The following is a 6790-nucleotide window of genomic DNA, read 5'->3' on the forward strand; positions in this document are numbered from 1 at the left end:
GTAGTTCCCTAAAAGTTTATACAAGACTCAAGTTTCAAGTTAAGCAAAGAGTAAAGGTTTTGTGTTCACTTCTCAAAAAGTTATTAAGGAACTAAGTATTCCCAAAGAAGTTATAAATGTTTTTCACATTTGATCAAGAAAAGGGAATACCTATTTCAAAAGAACCTTTAGGCTAAGCATTGAGTAATTATTTCAAACTAAAGAAAGACGTTGCTTTTAAAAGCATGAGCTAAAGTATATTTTGGGAGTAGTATTGAGCAGCGATGTAGGGATGAGAGTTCATATTAACTTAAGTCTCTATGAAAAAGATAAATCCAATCATGGGTATTAACGGTCATACTTTTTAGATGATCACGTAAGTTAAGCTAGTGGATCCACTTAGTGAGTTAGCTTCCTATACTAGTAGCAAGGTATAGGATGGTTCTTGGCTGCGTGAGGTAAAGTGTTGTATCATAATTGTAGTTCTAAGTGATGGTTGTCGGTTAGATAAACTTCCATTGTAGTAATTGCATGACTCCTCAAGGAGTTCTTCTTAGTATGAATGATGGTATGAGACTTCATTCATGCATTACACAAGTAGACTTTGAGAGGAAACATGGTATGTTTTAATGATATTATGATTATGAGTTGAAATCATATTTTAATTTGTTTTCATTTTCTTTATATTGAAACTGTTTTAAACTGCTATATAATTAAATGAGTTAGATTGAGATATGTTATTCATCAGTGTTCCTTCTTACTCTCTCAAAGCTTAAGTTGTTTTAGTATTCCAACTCGCATACTCGTATATTCAAGGTGCTAATGCAGATTGGCCTACATCGTATCATAATGTAGGCGCAAGTAACTAGGATCATCATTCGACATACTTTGATCCAGCGAGCAACTTAGAGTCAGTTGGTGAGCCTCCTTTCATTCTGTAGGACATATTTATCATTCAAGTTATTGTTTTTAGTTTTCAGTTGTTAGGATGATTGGGGGTCCTGTCCCAACATCCCTCTTTATTTTAGATGTTTCATAGACAGATATTGTTAGCTTCTTTAATCTTTTTATTTCACTTGCAAACAATTTAGACTTAAGTTGCCATTTTGGCTATGTATTACTTTTAAGTTATTTATTGAGTTATCTCTTGTGTTTAAGTCTTCCACTGAGTAAGTAAGTCATACCAAGGGTCCACTCGAGGCGATCAATGGTCTTCAAGTGTCGACCATGTTCAGGGTGTAGGATCGGGGCCTGACAAACTTGGTATCAGAGTATAGAGTTCAAGAGTCATAAGGAGTCTATGAAGCCATGTCAGAGAGCCCAAGTTATCAGTGTAAGCGCGCCACATCTATAGTTAAGAGGCTGCAACATTTAGGAATTTCTTCACTTCTTTCATATTCCTTTCGTGCATTAGAGTTTGATCTCTAAAAAGTTTCCTTCTAATTCTTGCCTATACGTTCAGAGAATTATGCATCTATGAAGAGAAGTCAGAGGTCGTCCAACTAGGAGGAATGTTGAGGAACAAGAATTATTAAATGCACCCAAAGTGCAACCACAAAGAGGAGTTATTAATATTGAGTTCAGAGAGAAAATTAGGATGCTGAGCCAAGGTGTGATTAACCAAGTTGATCAACAAGGAGGAGCTCAACAAGAAGGGTCTAACACTTCGAGGATTCGTGAGTTCTTGAGTATGAATCCCCAAAGTTTTACTGATTCAAGCATTACTGACTATCTAGAAAACTTCACTGAGGAACTAAAAAATATGTTTGAGGTGATGCATTTGGTTGACACCGAGAGACTTGAGCTTGTTGCATATCAACTGAACGGTATTTCTAGGACTTGGTTTGATCAGTGTAAAGAAAGTAGGGATGGAGATTCAACACTTGCGAGTTGAGCTTGTCTTGAGGATGCCTGAAAGAGGCTAAGGTACGAAAATTCCTTACACTTAAGCAGGATTCTCTAAGTGTTCATGAATATGGGTTGAAGTTCACCCAACTATCCTGTTATGCTCCGGAGATGGTTAAAGACATGAGGAGTAGAATTGATTTGTTTGTTGCTGGGTTAGGCCGTCTATCAAGCAAAGAGGTCCGGGCAGCAATGCTTATTGGGGACATGGATATTTCGAGGTTAATGGTATATGTGCAGCAGGTAGAGGAAGAGAATCTTAGGGGTAGAGAGGAGTTCAAGAACAAGAGAGCCAACACACGGAATGAATCTGGGCAGCAGAAGAGTAATCCCAACATGTCATCATTCCAATAGGATCAAAAGGGACCTGCTCCATCATCTTCTAGTGTACTTGCACCGAGATATAAAGGTGAGCATACTGACCATAATTCGCAGAACTTAAGAGCTAGACCAACACAGTCTCAAGAAAGTGTGGCATAGAGGGATAGTTGGGCTCCTGCATGTGCTAAGTGTGGTATAATCCACCCAGGTAAATGTTGTGATGGTCAAACAGGTTGCGTTATGTGTGGTCAAGAGGGTCACTTCATGAGGGAGTGCCCCAAGAAAAGGTAGTGTAGTGGAAATTCGGGCAATATAGCCCAATATTAAACGGTTGCTTCACCTAGAGGAGCCACATCTGGTACTGGCGAAGGGGAAAACCTCCTCTATCTATGCAATCACCAGCCACAAAAAGTTCTCCTCATTCTTTCCCCACCTTTTCATACTAATTCCTAAGTAATGTACCTATGTTTCTAAGTTGATTCCAACACTCTAACGTACATATAAAAATCATAGCATCATCCATAAAGATGAGATCATGAACCTTGAATTCATAATCTAATTCAAGGAAAGTTAAGATCAAAGTCAAAGAAGTTAAGAGTCGAGTCTAAAAGTTAAAGAAGAAAATCAAAGCAAAGTTCTTTAAAGTGTTCAAGAGTCTTTGACAATGTTTTAACTTTCTTTTAAGACGTAAGCGTTGAGTTCAGTAAAGACTAAAGTTGAAGTCCTTTCTTCAAAGAACTATATGGGGATAATGCATTCCCAAAGAGGTTTAAAAGAAATGTTTTCACATTTAAACAAAAACGAAAATTTAGATTTCCAAAGAGTCTTTGGTCTAGTATTGAAGAAAAGAGTTATAACTTTCTAAAATGAAGCAAGCATGGAAATTGAGATTTTGTAAGATAGCCTTTCAGCTAACGTTTGATCATTAGTCTCAATCATAGAAGAAGTGTGTTTGAAAAACATAAAAGCCAATATATTTTGGGAGTAGTATTGAGCACTGAATTGGGAACGAGCATGAGTTCGGATAACTCACATCTCCTTTTTGGCTTATGTGGCATTCAAATATCTCCCACGCGCCTCAATTGCGTGGAGTCACGGAGTGTTACACATAAGACAAAAGGTGCACAGATTATAAAAAAATAAGTTTAGGGGGGTAATAGGACCTTAGTTTAGTTAAGATGTTTCTCTGGAATTTTGATCATAGTCTAGAGCGGTACTTGTTCATTTTTCCTTTATATTACTTTTAATGTAATTATATAAAAAATGAATTGATTATATTATTTGTCATTAAATTACGGATGTTACAACCCTGCAATATACATGTTTTTCAAAATAATTAGTGGAGGTTCATCACCCCACAAAATACAGGTATGAAATTTATTTAAACAAACAACAGCAGCTTACAACCCCCAAAAAATGAAACAAATAACCGCAACAGATTGTTGCGGTGGTCTTCATAAATCGCTACATGGCGATAGCGATAAGCGTAATTGTGTGACTCTCAGAAACTACCACCACAACAATTAGCGGGGGTTACTATTTGGAATTTTAAACCCTTAAGTTGACTCTTTTTTTTTGTTGTGTGTTGAGGTTTTGATTCACATGAAAAAAAAATCTGATAAATTGTTCCGTTAGTTCTTTATTTTATGACCATGTTACTAGGACAATTGACCTGGATTATACTGCAAGAATATCCTATGAATATATTAAGGTTGTGTGTTCCGTCAGTAGGTTGATTTGTGTTGCCATTGAGGGAAAAAAACGTATTTCTTTAGAATTCACTAATTAAGTAGATCAACAAATTATCTAGTTCTGGAGCTGGTTTCTTTTACATGTATGGTTTTGGATATAGTGAACTTCACAATTATTAAAAGGTAATGGTAATCTACGAAAATATGGGTAATGAAAATTCACACTACAATGTGGGTAAAATATATAGTTTGAATAATAGTTCTTGTAAACATTTGTATGATTTACAAATGTGATTCAAATCTATAAGTTGGGCATGCTTGTGAATGAGAAGCTTCATTGGGCTATTAATAATAAGCTTTTTGGTTAGTAAAATTATTGGGTTATCCTTGTTGTTGACTTATGTGAAGGGAGATGGAAAAAATTGTAATGTTCCGGTTGGTCACTTTTGGTTTTTTCTGTAGAAATTACCATTTACTCCTCCTGATATTAGCCCCGAGTCTGTTAAGATTGAGTTTGAAAGGTTGGTGTTGAGCTTTGAGTTGAATGTTGTGAATTTGATAAGTTTGTGAGTTTTCAAGTCTAAATTGTTATTAAAGTGGTTTTAGGGGGTCTTTTGGAGTTTAGAGTGTCAGAATGGATTTATGTAGATTCCATCAGTCCATCAACGTGAAATATAGTTTGTGAAAATTGTTAGTTTCAGATTTAGAGTAATTTAAAGATTTAAGGTCCTAAGTTGTGAAATTATAAAAATTGAGCCTTAGCATTGATTTTGGTCAACATTTGGGGTTCAGATGCTCAGAGTGAAATTCTGAGAGTTCTGTTGGATTTGGAGGATGATTTTAGGCGTGGGTGAGGTCTTAGTTGATTTTTGTAGGGGTACCAAACTTGTGTTAGTCTTTTTAAGCTACGTAGCTACTAGTGGTTTTCACGAATGTCGGGTTAGGGAGACCTAACATTCATGTTTTGACAATTCCATTAAGTCCAGAGTGTCGAGTATAATTATTTGCATATGTAGTTTTTGTTCATGGGGTTCTTAATGAATCCCGAGGGTCGATTTGATATTTTAAGAGTTGGGTGACTTTTTGATGTATGAGTTCTGGTGGACCTCCATTTTTGTGGAAGTTGGCTCGCTTTTGTGACGTTTGTTTTTGCGAAGTCTCAATCCATGTTGACCTTTACTGGAGAAAGAGGTGTCGCTTTTGCGATGCCCACGTTTTAGTAGGGTTTGTTCAAGCGAACCCCTGGTTGCTTTTGTGACATCAGAGAGGGTGTTGGCCTGCAATTTCACGTTTAAGCCTCATTTCCTGAATTTTCAGCTTGGAGAGACCTTTGTGGCATTTTTGTAGGGATTTTCAGTACTCATCATTTGGGTAAGCGTTTTTTGATTGGTGATTGTGGATGTTTTTCATGAACTCATGTTCTTAACTACAATGTTGATTTTGAAGTGATCTTTATCCGTTTTTCGAAATGGTTTTCTATAATGAGTTCCTAAACCCTTGAGTAATGTTTTCAAGTATTATTTTCCAAATTCAAACCTTATTTTTCAAATTGGAATTTGTGTTGATTGACCCATTTTTCAAGATAATTAGTGTGGGTATTGTGATTTACGGTAGATGATTTTGAATAGTTGATTATTTAGATTATGTGACTTTAGAAGTGGTTCGGAAGGGAAAGACTCAACTCTTGAAGTGATTGTTGATCGTTCTAAGGTGAGTGGTTTCTATATCTTGTATTCTAGTTGAATTTGTATATTTCTTCGTTGACTGTGTGTTGTGAGTAATGGAGATGGGGTGAAGGATTTAAATTTTCTACTTGATACATCTTAATGAATAAAAATGGGTGAAACGAAAAAAGTTATGTGTTGAACATCATGATGTCAATTGCCTTAATGTAACCCTTATTGACTGATTGATGAAATGCTTGAAAGCATGAGTGTGGATTTGAATGTGTAATTCGTTCTCTCTTCTATGTGGTGTGATATTTCTTGTATGTATTGATTGTTGAACATTGTATGAGCCAGATGATGATTATTATGGTGAGTTCATTATCGTTAAGTGTGATTTGGCCGAGGTAGTTTTCGACGAGTGTTGATATACCGAGTTCATTTCCGTTAATGGTTATAAAGTCAATGACAAGAGATTATTGTGACTTGAGGTATTTAATGCATATGCATGACCAATGAGTTCTGTCTCCAAGTAAATTAATGTTCATATCTTAAGAGTTCCGTCTCATTGTATGTATGTATGTATGTTATTACCTAATTTAGCAGGAATTATGAAAATTAGCACATTTCTTCTTCAAACCTTTGTCGCTTTGGCGGCTAGACCGGTTTCTTTTGTGTTATCAATCCCTCATAAAATAATGTCAACTTCTTGTCATTGGAAAGCTAAGACATTAAATTATTCCAAAAGGTCTAACATTAAATATTGTTGTATGATATTATAAATTTTCGAAAACTAAAACATAAAAGAAAAAGTGTTTCATGATGCATATTTTACTCATTTTCCTTTTTTTGAACACCAATTTAGTACTATAAGACTTGTTTCAATCTCCATAGACCAACAATCCTTTCAAGAGAAATACCACAAATAAAATAATTTGATGCTACAAAGGAAAAGAATTGTAAGACCCACATCCCAAACACATGAATTATAAATACAATTGCACAATTAATCATATAATTGAGTATTTAGACAATTACAACAATATATTAGCACACATAAAGCTTGGATATTGTTGCATAATAGCATGAATCTCAAGATGTGGTAACCACGTGGATGCCCTACTAATCCTTTATGATACCACTTATTCATTTTTATGGATGAAAAGTCACACAAATACATTAATACACTCACAATTATTGTTTCTTAGTCTCTAATAGATGTAGCTCCTT

Source organism: Solanum lycopersicum, chromosome 2, assembly GCF_036512215.1.
Source record: "Solanum lycopersicum chromosome 2, SLM_r2.1".
Classification (NCBI taxonomy): domain Eukaryota; kingdom Viridiplantae; phylum Streptophyta; class Magnoliopsida; order Solanales; family Solanaceae; genus Solanum; species Solanum lycopersicum.